Raw genomic sequence first — 21,734 nt, 5'->3', positions numbered from 1 at the left:
ATCAGACCAAACCAGTAAATTACGGTTTGAGAAATTTTTAAACTGAACCAAACCGTTTTATTACGGTTTGGTGTGGTTTCTAATACTGTTTGGGGACTTTGGACCATTCTATGGTTCTTTTGGGCTTAACCCAATTAGAAAGCCCAAATGTCTCCCCTAAAAATTAAAACTTAAAACTTTTATTTATCATTTTAGACTCTTTAGTATAAAATAAAGAGTTCCTTATATATTTATAATTTTACGCATTCCATTTAGATATATTATATATAATGTTTATATATCATATATTCATATTATATATATGTACATAAAATTTTGGTTTACGGTTTATAATTTGGTTTATAAAATTCAATAAATCGAACTGAAACTGCAAATTATAATTTAGAAAATTATCAAACCGAACCAAACCGTTTATAGGTATAAACTGAACCAAACCACAAATTCAGTTTGGTTCGGTTCGATTCAGTTTTGCGGTTTGAACCGTATAATGAACACCCTTACTAATACCAAAGGCCCAATATGAAAGCACTTTGAAACGTTGGATGTCAAATGCAAATAAATGCTTATTGGAATAAGCATTTGTTTTTAAACACTTATTTTTATTTTTTAACATAGGCACCCCCGAACATATGGCCTAAGACGAAACGACAATGACACCAAAAGGAAAATTCTATAACACAGCTAAAAATGATGATAAGTGGGCACGACAGTAAAAAATACACACATTATTAAAGAGATGACTGCACCAGTGAGGAGTGACCTGGTTTGGTTTGAGAGTAGAAGTAAAGCTTGCTGTAAAGTGATTAAAACAATTTGATTTAAGGACTTGCAATTTGCTACAAAATATATACCTCTTGGTAGAGCACAATGGTAGGATAGGATAGCTAACCCTAAATAAATAAATAGTTGGGATTAAGGTTTCCCCAGTAAATAAAGAAGATGGTAGGAAATCAAAACATGGTTCCCTTAATGCCACCCATGTTGGAATTTTCGATCTTGAAACCTTTTCATGATTTAATTGCAATTTTTCTTGCTTCCCACAAAGTAGCATCAGGATTCAATTGCTACATGGCATCCAATCTTGTGATCTATATATGAATCTTTTTTCGCGTAGCATTCAATGCAAACGAAAGCTTCTGCACGTCTTACGCCACCAAAACTGACATCGCCATCCATATTCTATATTTGATATATTTCTCTGTGGTAAGATTAGGCCTGAATAGAATGTTCCAACTTGCAAAGAAAACTAAGACAATGACTCGATGTTCGAATTTATCCTAAAGAGTTGTACTATCCTTTGGCGTTTGTGGGAGGCAAGGAATGAGGTGATTTTCGGTTGCATGGATTGTTCTCCTGCGACTGAGAGGGTACTGGATATGGGCTCTATTACTTTTACTTGTGCAGTGAATGGCCTTTCGTCATATTTGGGGGTCGGTATGTGTTGGTGGTTGATTGCCCTAATCCTGATATCCTAGTTTGTGTTGATACTTGATGGTGCAACGAAGAACAGTGCTGTTGTTGAATGAGTTCATGAGTTTGGCTTCGGTCAGGGTAAAACCAGTTCAACTAGCTTTTACTGCTTTACGTTAAGAACATCTCTTTACTTGTGTGTTTTATTTCATGGGGAGATATCGCCAATGCAAGATTGCAAAGGGCTTTTAGAATGGTGTGGGCTCAGGTTTTTCTTGATGGAAGCCGATTTCAACACGCACCATTGAGGCACGGGCCATTTTTGAGGTCATGCAACGATATGAATTATTCGTTTATTAGTATGATTATTATATTATTGTATTTGTTATAAAGAGTTAATCGTTCTTAAAATGACTATTGAACTAAAAATTTTAAAAGATCTTTATGTTTCTAAAAGGCTATGTTAAGTTGTCAAGTTAAATGTTTTGAATTATCAAATTCAATCATCTGTTTTTCTTTACTTTACACAAAAAAAAAAGTTTTCCAAGCATTTTTTTATTGTTCTTAATTTGTTACAAAACTACTGAGATTTTCACCGCGAAACTTGCCATAATGAATTGAGATTTTTGCTAATATATCAAAAAATATGTGAAGCAATAGAGAAATATATTGAAAAATCCATTTTACCTCTGAGAAATGAGGAAATATTTGTGAGATTTCAGGATGATTCAGGTAAACAGTGAACTATGTTCAAGCCTATGTGATTAGGGGTGTCAATGGACTGGATTTGTGTTTGGCCCTCTGAATCAAAACCAATTTGAATGGATTGAACGGTCTAATAAGACATTAAATTGGATCAATCTACACTTAATGGTCCAAAGTACTTGTTGATGGATTGGACCTGGCTCATTTGTAATGGGTTCATATTGGACTGGGTCAGGTTGAATCAATATCCAGTCCATTAACATAACATAAGAATGGGGTGTCAATGGACCAGATTTGGGTTGGACGCAGTCAGAACTAAAATCAATTTAAATAGATTGGACAGTAAAATATTTCATATTGGATTGGACCTGGTCTATCTGTAATCAACTCATATTGGACCAATATCCAGTCCACTGACAGCCCCATGTGATTAGTGACATAATTTTATAGATAGGCAACGGTTTTTGGCTGTCACTTTGGTGAAATTTGTTCTTGTCAAATTGCTTGGAAACAGGGGAATTGATGCTAGTTATTTCTATAAATGAAGCTGGGTTGGTCCCTAGTCTTTGTGATATCATGTTGTCTGTACAAAGACATGAGCGTTCAAGCATGGACTAGGATTGAATGGGCTATGGTCTCTCAAGAGGCATTTAGATTTTAGGCCTGGGTCTCAACAGCACGGGTTTGTTTTCGGTGTAGAAGAATATATGTCAGTCATGCTTGAGATGGAGATTGAAGACTTAGACCTAATCCAAGCCTAGCCATTAAGGCCCTGATTGTTACCCAAAAGCTCAATTTGGACTCAGCCTTACCTTCTTAGATACAAACTGGTTTGGGTTTTGTCCTAAACCCAGTTAGGAAAAAAAAAATATACAAGTAGGGAAATATTCTCAATGTGAGACTGTACAAACGATATACGGTCTTGTGAGCATTGAAGCCAATTTCAGGCCGATTGTACCATCACTCCCAGGGTTCAATGGGTAGGTAATTACTGTACAACCGAAGACAGATTATGTAGTTGCAAGTCACGCGGTATAGTTTGTTAGAAATGAGTTAGTACAAAACCAGCTGTTGGGTGTAATGCTGAAAGTACTTCTGCAAATCAAGTCATCGCTGCAAAATTATACAACCATTATTCCATGGTCCTATCTTTGTTGGATTTCAGCATTTTGTGTTTTAGACAGGTGATAGGTATATATATGACAATACACGAGATGGGTATGGCTGTTATTATGACTGCAGAAGTGAGAAGTCCATCAATGATCTAGTCATGAATGTTACATTTATTTTTGGGGGGTAATATTGCGACACAATTTTCCTGATGAGCAAAAACATTGAGCAGAATCAATTGCTGAACTACTAGATTGGATTTGAGTAAAATTTCCTTGAGAAATGGAGGTTTTTGCCACGCAGATTGCTGACCTGCACAATCCAGATTTTCAGTCCAGATCTGCTGCACTTATGCTACACTTCCATTCAATTTATGACAAAATCGAGGCAAATCTATATCTATATTTATACTACTGTAAAAAATATGAATGGCCTCAAGAATATTTTTAAATTTTTTTAGGACAAAATTTACTCCTTTATATTTAAATTTGTTGATAAAAATGATGGCAAATAGGGTAATTGGTTATTGATATTAAATGAGTTGAAAAGAGATCATTTTAAGATATTCAATCCATTCAATTCCTTCTCATTAAATCCTACATTTAAGTTATTAACTTGCATTCATGCTCATTGAATCATATATTTAAGCTATTTTTGTTTCTTCTCATCATTAAGTTCTATTAATTAAATCCATGCTTTATAAATTAATAATTTCAATAACATAAAAGCTTATACTTTTAAAACCTACCTAGAAAAATAGTGTTTTCATCTAGGTGGTGGTAAGGAATTAAACCATTTTGGGTCAAATGGGTCAATCCATATTGTCACGATTAAATAATGAAATTCAAAAATAGATAAAATGAAAAGAAAAATTAGAAATTAAAAAATAGGGAACATTTTGAGCATACATATTAAGCAATAATAAGTATGATTAATAAAAAATGTTTTTATTAATAATGGAAATGGAATGTTGTTACCACGATTAAATAATAAAATAAAAAAATTGGAAACATTTTTAAAATACATATTAAACAATAATAATTATGATAAATAAGAAATGCTTTTACTAATGATGGAAATGGAATGTAAAATTTAAAACCAATTGGAAATAAAAATATTTTCTTATTCTCTTTCATTGAAACCTATATTTAAAATATGTTTTTCTCATCGTTAAATTCATGTAATCAAATCCACAATATTAATTTTAATAGTATAAAAATAAATATTTTGAAAAGTAATTTGAAAATAAAACCATTTCCTTCCCTCCCGATGGTGGGAAAGCAATTCAACCATTTGGGATCAAATGGATTAACAAATAATGTCATAATTAAAGAATAAAAAATAAAATAAATAAGTATGAAATGTAAAAAATATTTTTATTAATGATGAAAATGGAATGGCAATTTTAAAATCTACCTAAAAATGAAATGGTGCCATAGTCAAATAATAAAATTTGTACAAATAGTAGATACAAAGAATCACAAAAAAGATAAAGAAAATTTTGGGCACATATCTAATGTTATGTATTTATAAAAAATAAAATATTAGGTACATCTCTAATATTGTACATTCATTATATTGAACAAAAATAAGTATTATACATAAGAAATAATTTTATCAATGATGGAAATGTAATACAAAATTTAATGTCAACCTAGAAATCAAACTATTTTTCTTTTTGGATGGTGGGTTAGTGGTTTGGGTCAAATAATATCATATACAAACAAAAATTAAATGTGATAAGTAAAAGTTATTTTATATAATGTAAATGGAATATATAATTTAAAGGGAAAATTATAGTCAAAGACAGTTGTACATTTTAAATTAGGTTGCAGGTTAATCCAAAAACCAACAAAACTTTGACAACCGGCTCTATTGTTTCAAAATATAAAAGCCCCTACCATGTCATCAAAGGCTTATGTGGCTATTGCCAATATGAGACTCTTAATCCTTATTGGACACAACAAAAAGGCTATACTGAAAATATGTTTCCACTTTCTCTCCCACTCCCTTTGTCTCTTGATTTCCCTCCCTTCTCTCTCACTCTCATAGTCATCTCTCGATCTCCCACTCCCTCTATCTCTCCCACTCTCTCAAATTCGGTCTGTAGCCAAATCAAAACATTTCTCTCTCAATCTAATGTTCTCCCTTAGTCTTACTCTCTCTTTTGTTTTATTTTTTTTTTCTTACAAACTTATACAATATTAATAAGACTGTATAAAAGAACTAAAGGGACCAACCACTTGTACAATCAAATTATAAATTTCTATCAAGTTGGTGTAAATTTCATAACCAAGAGTTTTTTGTGAATTTTTATCAAATTTGGTGTAATGATTTTTGAACCATACCAAATTGGTCTCATGTTCTTTTATACAATTTGGTTAATACCATATAAGTGTGTAAGAAAAATAAAAAAAAACGAGAGAGGGAGCGGGAGAGAAAGAGAATGTGGGAGAATGATAGGTAAAGAGAGAATAAGAGAAATTGATAGAAAGAACGTAAATATAAAAACCAAAAACTATTTTTATTTATTTTCAAACCACACAGACGTTGAGTAGAGAGAGATGACTCTGAGAATGAGAGAGAGTTGGGGGGAGAGAGAGAGAGAGGGAGGGAGGGAGGGAGCATGAGATAAACTAAAAACCTTTTTTTTTTCCAATCACTCAACATTAAAGAGCAATTTCGGTATAAGCTTTTTGTTGTGTTCAACATGGATTAAGTCCCATGTTGGCAACAACCACATAAGCCTTTGATGATATGGCAAGGTTTTTATAATTTGAAATGTAGAGCCAGTTGTTAGAGTTTTGTTGGTTTTTGAGCCAATCTGTAGCCTAATTTTAAATGTACAACTGACTTCGTTGAGTAGAGAGAGATGACTATGAGAATGAGAGAGAGAGAGAGAGTGAGTGAGTGAGGGAGGGAGGGAGGGAGAGATAAACTAAAAACCCTTTTTTTATTTTCCAATCACTCAACATTAAAGAGCAATTTTGGTATAAGCTTTTTTGTTGTGTTCAACATGGATTAATTCACATGTTGGAAACAACCACATAAGCCTTCGATGATATGGCGGGGTTTTTATAATTTGAAATATAGAGCCAGTTGTTAGAGAGAGTTTTGTTGGTTTTTGGGCCAACTTGTAGCCTAATTTTAAATATACAATTGACTCTAACTATAATTTTCTAATTTAAAACTAATGCAAAAGCAAAGCTAATTTCTTATCTAGATGGTGGGTCAATGAACCAACTTTACAAACAAACCCAAGATGTCGTAATTGAATATTAAATATTTAAGAAAAGATAGAACACCGAAAATGAAAATATACAAAATTTTGTCAAAAACATTTGAGAACATTTCTAATGTTATATATTTATCATATTAAATAAAATAATTATTAAAATAAGTTATTTTTATTTATGAAAGAAATGGAATACAAAATTTAATAATAATAATAATAATAATAATAATAATGATGATGATGATGATGATGATGATGATGATAACAACAACAACAACAATTATTATTATTATTATTATTTGGCATTTAAGTTTTTTTTTAATCATATTGTTACTTTTGTTAATTTTCATTTTCTATCTTAACTATGGTGTATCTAAAATTCAAATAATTAATATGGATAAAAATTTCTCATATGCAAGGCATGTGCATAATAACTGGTGCATCAAAAAAAGGGAAAGGAGGGAAGGGGAATTACCAGGAGGTATCTTGTACTTGGGGTAGTGTGTGACATTAAGGGCCCCAACTTTCAATTGTGACAATTGTACTTTCAGAAATCAACAAAGTCCAATTGTTAACATTCCATCAATTGGAGTGTGTGATCTCATGTGTGCCTTGAACATATTACAATTTCAAAATTATCTTTTGCATGTTTTATGGGAGAAACCGTTTTTAACCTTTTCTTTCCAATTTCTTTCTCAGAGTAGAAGGAACAGGGCATTGAAACAACATAACAATTTATGCACTAGTCATGTTTATTTATGTCGTTTTGCAAATTTATTCTCTTAGTTATTCATAGAGGTGTAAATTGGGCCATGCTTGCCTCCTTTGGGATACTTAAGAGGTCAGGTCCAGCTCGGTCCATGGCATGAACCCAAGACATGAGAGGGCATGTTTAAAAAAAAAGAAAATAAAATAATGAAAATTTCAAAATAAATTAACAAAATAGACAAAAAATTGAAAAAAAAAATCTTAAATTTTTATTTTATATGAATTTTGATGTATACAACTGTTTTTATATGAAATAATAAAATGAAATTACAAAAATTACAATACAATTGGTTGTGTTAGGTCATATCGTGCTACGGGAAGCACAACTCTAGTTATTCAAACCATGAATGGATGCATTTTAGGGTCCGTTTGATTCGCAGTCAGAATTGGAATCGAAATCCTTTGGAACTGGAATCGGAATGGTCCATTCCCATTGTTTGGTTCAAACAAGAATGATAATGGGAATTAAAATCAGCAGGAATAGGATTTCATTCCCAAGGGAAGGACAGGGAAAGACCATTCCCTCAAATGGGGGAATGTCATCCCAACAGGAATGGGAATGGGATTACGAACCAAATGGGGGCCATAGTAAGGCTTTGTTTGAGAACACTTAAAAGTACTTATTTTAAGACATGGGACCACACATTAAGTGGTTTTTAAGTACTTATGGGTGTTTGATAAAAAAGTGGGGAAGAAGTACTTCTTTGAAAAAGTGGCTTCAAGTTGGTTGTTTTTTAAGTACTTCTTAAAAAAATAGGACGAATCAGTCCCTAATAAATTTTTATAATGCCTAAAATACTCCTACACCCAAAAAACATTGTTCACCATCTTCTTCCCCTCAAATCCACTTCATGCTCGGTCCCTCTTTGCTTGATCTCGTTCCTGCTTCCCTTCCAGAATCCACTTACGCCCATACACCCTTACACTACTTTGCTATTCTGTAACTCTCTCTCTCTCTCTCTCTCCTACTCCCGAGTTCCGAAAACACTTCAGAGGAAGAACGACTGAAAGCCTGAAAAGCTGTTGGGACTAGACCTTGAGCCAGTGAAGTTTTGTGGGTTGATATTGAGCCAGCCTGTGTTTGATGGGGTGAAGAGGACAAGATAAGAGCTGCAATATGCCAACAATCTGATATTGCCTCTATCCATGACGGATCAGTTTTGTAACCCCATGGTGGAAGGGTGCACCACTGGCAGGATTAGATTGTTGGGGAAGTGCTTCGTGAGGGGGTTTGGTGGGGACATTAGCACCGACAGATAGAAGGAGTTGGTGGAGATGATACTGAAACATGGCGTCCATGTTGATGCTCATTTTGATGAGATTGGTTTCCATGGGATTGATCTCGTCGACATCAGAGGGCTTCCATCACTTTCTCCATGCTTAGATAGTTCTTAAAGTGACTACTGAGTACTGAGTACGTGTTTTATAGATGATACAAAAAAATGGCAGGAATTATTAGCCTCTTTTCTTTCTTCGAAAGACATGCGTACCAGTATTTATTTATTTATTAATTATTATTATTATTATTATTATTATTATTATTATTATTAATTAGATCCACATGGCAACCCACGTGGGCTCGCAGTTGAAATATGTAGTATAACATGTGAAAAGTATTGTATATATGTATGAGTGAAGCGAGGGTTAAAATTGTCATTTGAATAAATATAAGCATTTATGGGGAAAGTAGCTTACCAAACATTCTCACCCCAATAAAGTATTGTATATATGTATGAGTGAAGCGAGGGTTAAAATTGTCATTTGAATAAATATAAGCATTTATGGGGAAAGTAGCTTACCAAACATTCTCACCCCAATAAGTACTAAAAAATATAATAAGTGATTTGAAAAGTGGATTACCAAACAGCCTAAAGGGCTGTTAAAATAAGTACTTCTAAGAAGTACTTGTGAACTTGTTTTAACAAGTACTTAATCATCAAACAGGGCCTAAATTTCATTCACCCACAATGTCAATTAATGAACTTGAACTTGTTCAGAAAGTAGAGAATACCTCATTGCAGGTGAAAGTGGAGAATACCCATTATACCCTTGAGTATCTCACTACCTCCGAAACAAGGTTCAAAATATCGATACGCCGGTAGGGGTGTATCGGGCATTTCAATACTCGTTTTTTTACCTTTTTTTTTCAAAGCTGGTCCAAGGGAGCAGGTCTAAGACCCTTCCATCCCCTGAACCGGTCAGACCCCCGATACACCCACCGTAGGGGCGTATCGGAAGGGTCCCGGAACGATGCATACAAAATAAAAAAAATGGTGAGTACCGGTGATATTTTGATCCTTGCCTCCCTGGAATCCCCCGCTAAAAACATGCAGATGCAGTAGATCTTGACCTTTTCTTTCTCTTGCATCCTTGATGGATGATGCGTCACACTGTCAACCAAGTAATTGTCATAATAGGAACATCTAACTACTTACGAACTGTTGAGAAATAACAAGTAAGTTTGGATCTTCTCAAGTCTCCCCTACTGCAAAATATAAGCAACATAAAATAAACAAAGAAAAGAAACTGCATTTATCTATTGCACCAACCTTCCCACTTGGTTTACACTAAGAAGATTTCGTTCCCCTCAAGTTATTCTCTTTATTCGTTTATTTTCAATTAAACATCAAATAATTTGCTACAAACAGGATGTGTGTACAATGGGCTACATAACATATTCATGGGTGAACACGTTAGTCGCTGTTAACCGTACGTATGGTATGGATTGCTGATGTGTTGTAACAGAGTTGGAGTTATATATTGATCATCTCTATCACTATAAATTCTATCAATACACATCTCACATAGCAGAATAGAGGTTCACCGTCTTCTCTCTATTTTCTCATAAATAGTGTGTGGGTCATGAATTGAGGGGGAATTGCAGGAAGGGTTTCCATCTTAGTCACAGTCTTCTCTTCGATGGGATTGAAGTGGAAAGATGAAGCAAAATCAATAAAGACATGAGGTCTAGACACAATCAATCCCCCTTGGTTTCTAATCACTTTCGGTATGGCTATGGACCATATTTAACAAACCTTACTTAATTGATGTGTTACTTTAAGACCAAATGTAATGTGGAGTATATCTCAAGTCATAGGGTTTCAACCTCTCTCAACTTTCTTGATTTGTTAATAAAACGATATCATATCGCTTAACTGAACAACTTCCTTATTTAACTTATTTTTTTGAAATTGACCTCGGGCCCAAATATTTTTTATTTTATATCCCCTATATTTGTTTAATCATTTGTGCTAATCCACCTTTTTTTATGATTTTGTTTTTTGCTTTTGCTACCTGATTTGAACCCCATCCTGGCATTCTCCAATATTCATTGTTACTTTCAACAGGGAATTCTCATGTGGCTTTTCCATTTTCGTCGCTAAAGGTATATATGGCTGATGAAATGTAGGATTCACTTTCAAAGAGAAGAGATCAAATTAGTTCCCCACAAGATTGTCCCCCACAACGTCCCACAGCACATCCCTGCCGTGTATTAGAAACTTCTCTCAATAATGATACCAGAGATGATGATCTCATCATCAAGAGATGTTTGAAATACACGACAGGGATGTGCTGTGTGACATTGTGGGGGGCTGATTTGAAGAGTCCGGATCTCCTGCCCACGTCACCAATTTTGGACATGTGTCCAATAACATGTGCCTCTTCTTCACATGTGCAGAAGTGCATGTGAAGTAAAGAGGATGTAATGGGACGGACTTATCTTGTCAAAACTCAGATTTCACCCATTAATCCAACTAATATTTTTACCTAAAAAAATTATTTTCCCCTTTCCCAACAACCCTAATAGTGTTTCATTCTTTACAGGTACTGTTCCAAGAAACTCACAAGCAACAGGCAATCGGAAACCAACAACCGGCAACCAGCGACATGCTCACCGACATCTTATTCTCTCCGTACTCCATCGGTTAACCTTCTTCTTTTATTCTCCACAACATCCTGTTTCAAGAGATTCCACCTACATCCGGCATCCAACAATCGAGGACATGCTCACCGACATCCTATTCTATGCATACTCCTCCATCGCTTAGCTTTGTTTTTCTTATCTCCAATAGTAGTGTGTCTCCTTCCCAAGAACCCTAATAATGTCTTGTTCTCCCCATTCATTCTCTACAGCGTACTGTTCCAAGTAACTTCACAGGCAACCAGCATCTTATTCTCTTTGTACTCCATTGGTTAACCTTCTTCTATTCCATAACGTCCTGTTCCAAGAGACTCCACCTACATCTGGCATCTGGCAACTAGCAACCGACAATCGAGGATGTGCTCACCGATACACTGGTGGTTAAGTAACCTCAACCAATACAAGAAAAAATTGAGCATTATTTTCTTATAGTTCTTTCAATCAAGTTCTTCTCATCGGTAGTTATGCTCTGTTTTATTTGATTCTCTTATTTTTTGTTTTCTTCTGGCTAGGCATAGTAATCTCTTCAATTTATTCTCATATTATTTTTTTTTCACATATTGATGGTTTTCTTGTATTATTGCACAATATTCCAAATACAGGACTTAAAGCTACGATATGGTCGAAATCCTACAACTGATCCATTTTGTGGAGTTGGAGCAAAGAGTTTTATTATATGGGCTGTCACTACGTTTTCCCAAGACTTGCTTCCTAATTACTTCATAAGGAGTTCAAGCTTCATAAGGCAGCTCAACACCTTTGTGACTCTCTCTCTCTCTCTCTTCAATGTTTTATGTTGACATGCTAGTTATTTCATTTTTGTTGTTAGTTTAGTTGATTATGGTTGAATGATTTATAACTAGTAGTAGTGAACAATTGGAGAAATTTAATCGTTGAGGGGAGTTGTAGTCAAATTTTCATCTCTTGGTTGTGTACTTGTATACAAAAGTAGTGCCTTGGAAATTCAGGTTTATGGTTAGTGAAGCTTAGTTATTGGGGAGAAATCTGATATGCTCGTTCAGATGGATTCTAAGGAGTGCCAATGAGTTTGATGATGACGTAGCCAAATCAGGGATATCAAGACAATGTTTAGTCTGGGGCTGAGAACTCAATGAGTTTTCTTTAGATGACAATAAAAGAAAGATGACTTATGATATTTGTTTAGTTGCTTGAGGATACAATCCACATTGGAATTCATTTTCATTTTCCTCAACTTGCTAAGGCCATCTTGATGATCCTATGGTCCTATTGGATTACTATTAAGTTAATTTAATTGATACACTTATTGGTAAAAGGAACTTAATTCTTTATAAAACTTGAGGGAGAGTTGCATCTTCTTTAGTTTTACATCCATGGAGAGTTTACATAAAAAACCAACCTCATGCTAATAGGAAGTAATTATTAATTACTGAAGCTTATTTGGAGATGCATCTTGGATTGTTCTGGTCTTAACAAGGGATGTTCAACTAGATTAATCATGTTTCAATTTAAAATGAATTTGGCACATGCACATTAAAAAATTCCAATAGTGTAGAAATAATGAATTTGGCACATGTACGTTCAAGAAATTCTGCTTGTTAAAATCTTAAATCTTCCATTCTTTCTTTTATTCTGCCATATCAAACTTGATCAATATTTGCTTACAAGTTACAATATAGGTGAAGATACTTTAATCTGTGATGACCTTATCTCACAAAGGGTTCATTGTCTTATTTCCTTTCTTGTTATTAGCTGTCAATTGAAGAGGAATGTGCATCTTTGGGACTTGAGAGGAATGTGCATCAATGCACGACAAGCTAACTTGATGGAAGCAAAAGCAATGGAAACCAAAGTTTATGGCATTGGAAGCAAAAGTGGATGGGATACAATGAGCACAAGGACACACTCGAAGAATGACGCTCTTGACTTTGTTCTTTTTTTTTGTGTAACCTTGATGTGTTTAAAGGTTGTCTTGTGTAATGATACTTAACTTGCTCTTGAAACCACTATATTTGTAGGTTTTTTTTTTTTGTTATTTTTTAAACTAGAAAATCAATTTTCAAATGGTCATGTGTTTCTCTCTTTTCAGAGCGAGTTTTTTTTTCCATTTCAAATATTATTTATAAAATAAGATTTGTCTTTCTTCTCAAGTAACGTCTTAACTTGGAAATCAGCTCCAATTGGATTAGGACTTTTTGATACCATCCAAACAAACTTTGGAATCTAAATTTCATGATTAACATTGAACAGCATATGTGAAGGGGTCATTTCTGTATTGTATTGTCTTTAATCTCATATTGTCCAATGTTGACTTGGGACATATAAAGGGGCCAAATAATATAAATTGTTTGGTACATAATATAGAAAGGCAAGCTATCCACCATAAATTGGAATCTTACTGGAATAAATTAGAGTGTGTTTGGCCTAGTGAACCAAAACTTCTATTTGGATTAGTTTCTCTTTCTAAGTAAAAGATTAAAAATTGGTGAGCATAGAGATGAATAATTATTGTAATAGAGGGGACCACAAACCTTGATTCCTATATTATAAGAATTTTAATAAAAAATATTAAAGAATGCCCATGAATAAAGGGGAAAATTAAAGTAAATATGTATTCTGTCCACCCAAAATTTCAAATATATTTACGCATGCATAAAACTAAAACTAGATACAATAATTAATGAATCAAATATTTTATTAAGTTCAAAATTGAAACCCCCATAACATTAGTTTTTTTAAACAATCATCAAATATTTTATTAAAGATTAAATAAATAGTCTTTAATGTTAAGCTCTTCTATGTCATAATGGAGAGTAAACAAATATTTTATTAAAGAATCGTCTTCCTAAGCTCTTTTAGGTCATAGTCAAGAATAAATAAATATTTCCAATTTTCTATTAGAGCTGAAGAAGAATAAAAAAAACAGAAACTCACATACCATTTGAAGTTGATTAACCATCGGAGTTTTCTTCTTGTATTTGGGAAGAGGACACACTGCTGTTGGAGATAAGAAAAACAAGTTTAAGCGATGGAGGAGTATGCATAGAATAGGATGTCAGTGAGCACGTCCTCGATTGCTGGATGCCAGATGCCGGTGGAATCTCTTGGAATAGGACATTGTGGAGAATAGAAAAAGAAGGTTAATCGGTGGAGTATGGAGAGAATAAGATGCCGGTGAACACATCGCCGGTTGTTGGTTGTTGGTTGTCGGTTGCTGGTTGCTGGTTCTCGGTTGCTTGTGAAGTTTATTGGAACAGTACCTGTAAAAAAATGAATGGAGAGAATGAAACACTATTAGGGTTATTGGGAAGGGGAAAGAAATTTTTTTAGGTAAAAATATTAGTTGGGTTAATGGGTGAAATCTGGGTTTTGACAGGGTGGACTTAACGTCAGTCCCATTACACCCTCTTTACTTCACATGCAATTCTGCACATGTGAAGAAAAGGCACATGTTATTGGACATGTGTCCAAAATTGGTGACGTGGGCAAGGATGTGGGTAGGAGATCCAGACTCTGATTTGAACTCCAAAGAGAAAAAAAGATAAACAACATAGAAGAATTTGTTTCCATCATTTCAGGTTGTAGAAATAGCCTTTTTATCTGTTGGTTATGTATTAGTAGAGACGGCAATTTTTCCCATTCCCGTCCTATATTTAGCTTTCCTGACCAAAAGGGATTCAAGATGGAGATACATTGGTGGTGGGGACAGGAACAGATGGGGATGGGGAATGACCCATCCTGCCCCAACCTGACCCTGATTGGGGATGGAGGGTCTAGGGATCACGACCGAGAATAAGGATTTGTTTCAAAATTAAGATTGGGGATAGGGAGTATGATCCCCACCCCAAACCTGCCCCGTTGCCATTCTTATGTGTTAGTGCCTTAGTGGGACCATTGCTAGATCCCAAATAAGAAAACACCTTCATTCATGTAAATACAGATTTTGGCATAAATATAATACACCACCTACATTTATACACTCTTGAAAGTGTACTCCTTTGATATCAAAGAAATGATACTGCTTATAGCTAACTATTAATGCAGTAATTACATGAGGTCGATTGGATTTTTTTCCCTTTTTACAACTAAAGCATTTAAAAAAACATATATGAAATAAAATCCTTGCAACAATGTATCGTTTCCTATAGAAATAGGAATTACTCAAGTAACTGAATATGGGTAACAAGAATAAACTTTTACTTTTTTTTTTTTTTTTCTTCCTGTCTCTCCTTTTTCTCAAGGAAGATTGAGAATCGAATCTCTTCAATGTTAAAATAAAGAAAATTAAAAATTGGTAGGATGCTCTTATATTGATGGTTTGGGCGGGTGGTTGGATTGTGTTAGTGCATACAGGGCATTTTTTTGGGTAAAATGAAAAACTCTCTCCTGAGGTTTCATCTTCACAAAAACATCCTCTGTAGTGTTGAAAAAACCTGCAGTTACCTCTCTTTTATTATTATCTTGGACGGAAAATGTTGGTCAAATGCATTAGGTTTTCGGAAATATTCATTTTACCCTTATATCTATCAAATTAGATGGAAATTTATTAAAATACCCCCAAAAGAAATTTTCACTTTTAATTAAAAAAAATCCCCAACTTAGATTGAAAAGAACAAAACAATTTTACTCTATAAAAACATTAGGTCTAGTGAAGTCTAGAAGGGCAAATCTGATAATTTGAATTATATTGAAAGATGCCCTAATAAATAGTAACAGTAATTTCATAACTTTGAAGTCTTCATTACTGGGACAAAGATGAAAGGGAGGTAACTGCAGGTTTTTGTGAAACTACAGTGGAAGTTTTTGGTAAAATAAATCCTCAGGGGAGGTCATTATAATTGTCATAAATTTCAGGGAGGTTTTTATATTTTACCATTTTTTATAGCAATAAATTCATCATCCTACAAGTCTACAACTTATTAATTTCTAAATTAAGTTCAACTTTTTAGGGCACAATAAACAGCCAAAATTTTAATGTCTCAAGTAATCCTTTATTTTACAATAAATTCTCCTTAATGATGAATAATTATCAACAAAGTTAAAGATAATCTAGGAATAATAAATTTCTTGGCTGATTCTTAGGGTTTGGAAAGTGAAAAAAAAAAGTAAATGAATTCTAACATGTATTTATTGTTTTTAAATAAATGGGTACTGTGTCCTTGTTAATAGTAATACCATGTCCTGGTCTCAGTTATTCTTTTATTTACATGTCATTAAGCTCAGTTTGGAAAGAGTAAAAATAAATTTACAGGTCTTTGGAAAGTGCAATACCATATATATTGTATTTATACTGTATACTCTTTTCAAACTGATGATTATACACTTTCAAGTTTCAATGAAACACCAGTCAGTCACTAAATGTTTTTGTAGTACAGCAGATTAGGATTCCTAAGCTTCAAGCCATCTGGGGATGGAGTGGGGGGCTTGGTGTTTCAACACTACCTTTAAAGAATTGATTAATAAGCAGTCGCACTCAGGTTTGACACCAAGTCACAAACGCAGTCCCTATATATATCCCTACTTTATGGGGCCAAATAGACCAGTTTGTTGGATGCAAACTATGCCCAAAGTTGTGGTAAGTATACAGTTTAGGCCCATTGCTTATTGGACCATCAATATCCGGTTGTTAAGGTTTGGGGGTCTTTGTTTTTCTTTACTTTTTCTTTAAAAAAATCTGTTGCCCAGTCAGTTGCGTCTCAAACGGGCCCTAATATCCTGAAAAAACTTGGTCAGGCCCTTTAGAGTTCTGAAATGCAAAAGTAAGTGACTCATTTCCATTTGCCCTTTGAGAATGAAGCCATGTATCATACGTATTGAAAAGTATGAAATGGAGTAATTTTTGGGTCGGGTCAAGGTGAATTGCATGCCACTAGGGCTGCAAGTTGGGCCGGGTTAGATCGGGTTGAGGCCAACCTTAGCTCAACCTGATGTTCTAAACCCCCAACCCTAACTTGACCTTCAACCTGACCTACTCAATCCTAACCCTAACCCTAACTAATTCCTTCAACCCTAACCCCACCTGACCCAACCCGTTGTTAACTTCGGGTTGGGCCCAACCCAACCTTTCCGTCCCTTAAAATCTAGTAGAAAAATAAGTATTTATTTATCACGAGTTATGACTTATGATAGAATTTTTCTCAAAAATAAAAATTCATGAAATCAACAATAATAAAACATAAAATTATGGAAATACAATCACTAATAACAATTCATAGGATCAAGCAAATAATTTGAATCTATGAATAAAAATTATAATTCATAGGTCACACATAAAAATTACAAGACAAAAGAAAAAAACGATTAGTCAAGTACCTATGAATAACTTAAAGAAAGGCATGATAGTATGTAGGGGGGTTATACAACTATCATGCATTTAAATAAATCAGTGTATGTTATATATACATGTAGTAGACTAGTAGACTAGTAGTCTAGTACTATAGGGGCTTGGGTCGGGCTGCCTAAGGGATCAACCCTAACCAACCTGAACTAAGGTCAGATTTAAGAATTTCAACCCTAACCTGATCATCAACCCGGCCCAACCCAACTCGACTTTTTCGGGTTGGGTTCGGGCCAACCCAGCCCAAGTTGCAGCCCTACATTCCACTTAACCCAACCCACTAAAACCCCTTGCCGATTGTCACAGTTAATCATCTCTGAGAGAAAAAAAAATCTGATTAGGTTTGTTATTGATTTCCCATTTCTCTTTACTTGAGGATGCGATCCTACAAGTAGTAAAGTAGTAAGAACCGAATATTGTTACCCATCAACTTATACTGCCAATTAAGTTAAGAATTTGGCCAGCAAGCGGCTGACCCAGCTCCCTATTAACAAGTTTTTAGTTTTTACTCCACCCATCTTCCAATGAAACAAGTTTCAGTCGATTCTAAGTAGCTTTATTTCTTGGGTTAGCTAGTCGGGTTGTTCAGAGACGAAGTCTCAACAAACTAAGTTCTCATGTTTATTGTGCTCTTTAATTATTGTAGTACAAACTTCTGATGATTTGGACAAGTAAGAACTAAGAAGTCTCTTCTCTAGCAATTCTATCTACAGCGAAAGCATAATCTTAGATACCGGTACTACTGTTAATCATAAAGTTTGTTTTCTTTTAATAAAAGAAAAGCTATAGAACTTTTGAATTGAAAGGCTGTTATCATCATTTGATGACATGTACAGCTCCGCTACAAGGTGGGTTATAGAGTTAATGGTGCACTGAATGAGTACCCAATCCATGAGGTTTTGGTTGGCCATATCATCCCTCCATATGGCACACGAATGCGGGTTCATCTAGACAATAAGCCTGAATTAACCCAGAGAGCTGACCACCGACCCAACCCATCAGATCTTCTTTTACATATTTGCCTTAACTTAATTATATCCTTCATTTTTTTTTTCTTTTGAAAATCATTGATGGGTTGATGAATTGTCTGGAACTGCCAACTAGTGATCCTAAAAAGGTTCATTTAAAACCCTAAACCATCTCACAGTCAAAGGCTCAGCAAAATTCCTTTTACTGATATTCGCAATCAGCAGTAACATAACCCCCATCCTATTCAGCTATTCTCTTTAGCCAATAATTACAGGTAAAAAAAAAAAAAAAGAAACTTAGTAGCTAGGTTCTTGAGCCCCAGTTTCAAGTTTAGGGGGTGCTTTAGTTTTTTTCTTCCTTTTCTTTTCTTGTTCATCTCATGAAGAATATCTTTTTTTTTTCTTTTACAATATTTCTTTTCCTTCTCAGAATCTGCATGTTTCTTTCAAGTTGGATAAATTTTTTGCGCACCCGAATAAAGAATCAAAGAAAAGGAAATGCACAAAAAGATGACAAGAAAAAAGGCTTCGGAATTGCAGTAGAATTAATCCTATTTGTTTTAGCTTTCCTTATCTTAAGGGAACAAAACAAGAAGCCCCATGGAGGCTTGAAGAGGAAATTAATATGCACCAACTAACAATCTCAGAAGAAAAATCATGAAGAGGAACAGGAGCCAAAAATAATTGCAAAAAGAAAACCACACCATCTTTCCAAAATGTAAACGGTGAACAATCATTTCACATGAGAGGGAGGGAGGGAGAGAAGGGAAGTCTAAGGCTCTAAGCCTCTAAGGAGACATGAAATAATTGCCTGAGCAAAGGCACGACCATAGCAAGCTAATTGTCTTTGATCGAAAGACTTGCGTTGCTAAACCATATAAGCTCCCCAAAATGAAGAATTCTCTCTCTCTCTCTACCATGGTTTTTGAACCGCTATTAATCTAGATGGTTGGATCGTTTGGCCCAAAAACTATTTAGGCAATCGGTTCCATTTCATTCATGGCCCTGGACCCAGTCTTTTACCAAAAACTGTTGACCTAGTCAATGATTCATTGACCCAGGTGATCGAACCATCAACCCATTCAACCTAAATAATGTTTTCTTATCATTTTTGTTTTTTACTTTTTAAAATTGCAACAGATCATCTAATCGGACCAGACATTTGAACTGCTTACCCAGAAACTGGTGTTCAAAAAGGTTTTGGTCCAAGTCGGTTTTTAAAACATTGGTATATACATGAGGGTGCTCAAGGTTACCTGACGCGGACCAGGAAGACCCAGTCGTAGGGCACCATGTGGCATTGGCAGAACATCTCGCCAGGCCCTTGTATGGCTCGCATCTGGACCATCCGAGCCCAACTACCCCTTGGCAGATCCGGCTATAAATGCAAGGCACCCCCCACAAGGTAAGGGATTTCGACTCGAAATCTTTGTGATCTCTAGCGCTCTCTCCACTAAGGACTTAGTGCTATCTGAGACTTTGTCTGGACCCCTTAACTCCAAACTCATCACTTACCTTGCACACATACTAATTTGATCGTCAGAGTCCTCGCCTCAGGTAACCACCCGAGGCCTCTGACACCTTCTCCCTTGCAGGTTCATAACTGTGGGAACCACGCCTCGTCTTCCCTCAAACACCCTTCTCGATACCAGCCCTCGGCTTTTACAGTATCTCAAGGAGCGATACGCCTCGGCCTCAACTTAACTCCTCGGAACCCTCAAAACCTTCGGCCTTCCCTTAAGACTTGGGAGTAAAATTACTTTATTGCCCTTAACCAAACCAAGCATCAACAAACACCAACGAAACCAAGCATCAACATACTGTATGGTTCAGTTTCATTGAATGGGTTTGGATTGGAGTGATTTTACATCGGGTTTGTATCGAGACAAACCTGACCCGTTGACACTTTCACCAATGTGGTTCCATATATGCATGCTTTTTTTATTTTTTTTTCGGTAAAAGAATATGCAAGATTAACAATATAGAATTAATATTTAATTATCTATTCAGAGAAAATAAAAAGGAAGGAAACTAAAACTTTATTCAATTGAGTAGTAGGCAAGGAAAGGACTTTTTATGAGTGGTCCAAGAAGGACAAGACATTTTGGGTGTTAATGCATCAGTTTTCACAACTATGTGTGGATCTGCGACCATGGTTTCTGATACGGCGGAGGTTGGAAGGAAAACACCCCTGACCCTGAGCACATACTATAATTCTACACATGGTCATATCCCATATGGATATCTATAGATATAGATAGACAGGCCACCTCTTGCTCCTTAATTTCAATTCTTCTCACATTAATTGTCAATATTAATTAGCTAGGTTGAGTACTGGAATCGTCTACAGTTCTAGGCCAATCATGATATGCCATGTCAGCTTCCTACACATGAGCCCCCCCACGCACATCAGCAGGACCATGCTGTTGGTTCCTATGGAGAATTTGGACATCTTTCATCTTGATCCTGATTTTAAGTCATAATTATAACTGATCGATTAGGGTTCTCCGTTCTCGGTTCAAATTCTTTAGACCAGAGGTGCTGATGATTTGATCATTGATTTGAAAATTCAAATAACGGAGAATTGCACAACTTTCTCTATTATTTTTATGAGCCAATGAGTGATAAACAAAGTAGGATTCTCATGGGAATAAGATTGTCCTTGTCTGATCTCCAGTCATCCTCTAAATTGGTTTTGGACTTTTGGTAGGGCTGCAAACAGTATATTGGCTTTTGTTTGTTTGAATTAAAATTCAAATCCAATCTGCTGGTCGATGGTGTATAAATTCAATCAACTAATCACTGGATCGACTAAATATCCACCCACCTATATCCAATTTGATGATATATTTAAATAAATTTGCTCATATCTAGCTACTTGCATTTTATATTGTATTTATCAGTAAAGTTGCTTTTAATGGTTGTATAAATGTTTACTAAAAAAGCCAGAGCTTAAAGTCTCATACAAGTTATTTCTGATCTTTTTTTTTTCATGATATAAGATTTCAATATCTGACTTCAATTCCAAAATGAAGGTTAAAGAATCAAATTGGATATGGGTCTATCTGATATGATGGGATCTACTTGTAGCTAGCCCTAATTGGCCTAGTTGCTTCATTCCTTATCAATTGCTTACAAGCAAAAGCCCTAATGAATCAAGTGTTTTGCTACCGATCCTGCTGTATGTCAACCTCCCTACCCTAAATTGTGGCATCTATTGGCCTTCAGTGACTGAAAGGCATGTTAGATGGATTATTATATCCTAAATATTTTACTATATGGTTATTTTTATGCAGGAAA

The 21,734-nt window shown here is 35.0% G+C and overlaps 2 long non-coding RNA genes across 3 annotated transcripts; one reads left to right on the top strand and one right to left on the bottom strand.

Annotated features, from left to right (window-relative positions):
• Window positions 1–3,332: 3,332 nt before the first annotated feature.
• On the bottom strand, window positions 3,333–14,622 carry LOC148791212 (uncharacterized). Its single transcript, XR_016076060.1, has 3 exons — window positions 14,068–14,622; window positions 9,510–9,618; window positions 3,333–3,537 (listed from the first exon to the last, which is right to left on the bottom strand). It is a non-coding gene; the product is annotated as an uncharacterized LOC148791212 (long non-coding RNA).
• On the top strand, window positions 10,918–13,192 carry LOC104608097 (uncharacterized). 2 transcript variants are annotated; one of them, XR_016076526.1, is made up of 3 exons: window positions 10,918–11,608; window positions 11,753–11,911; window positions 12,882–13,192. It is a non-coding gene; the product is annotated as an uncharacterized LOC104608097 (long non-coding RNA). The 2 variants fall into 2 exon arrangements; XR_737048.3 differs by having other exon boundaries at window positions 10,939–11,530.
• Window positions 14,623–21,734: the final 7,112 nt, after the last annotated feature.

Source organism: Nelumbo nucifera, chromosome 5 (assembly GCF_055504915.1).
Source record: "Nelumbo nucifera cultivar China Antique chromosome 5, China Antique-T2T, whole genome shotgun sequence".
NCBI classification, from domain to species: domain Eukaryota; kingdom Viridiplantae; phylum Streptophyta; class Magnoliopsida; order Proteales; family Nelumbonaceae; genus Nelumbo; species Nelumbo nucifera.
The sequence above is the reverse complement of the archived record's forward strand: the minus strand, read 5'-3'. Positions and strand labels throughout refer to the sequence as shown.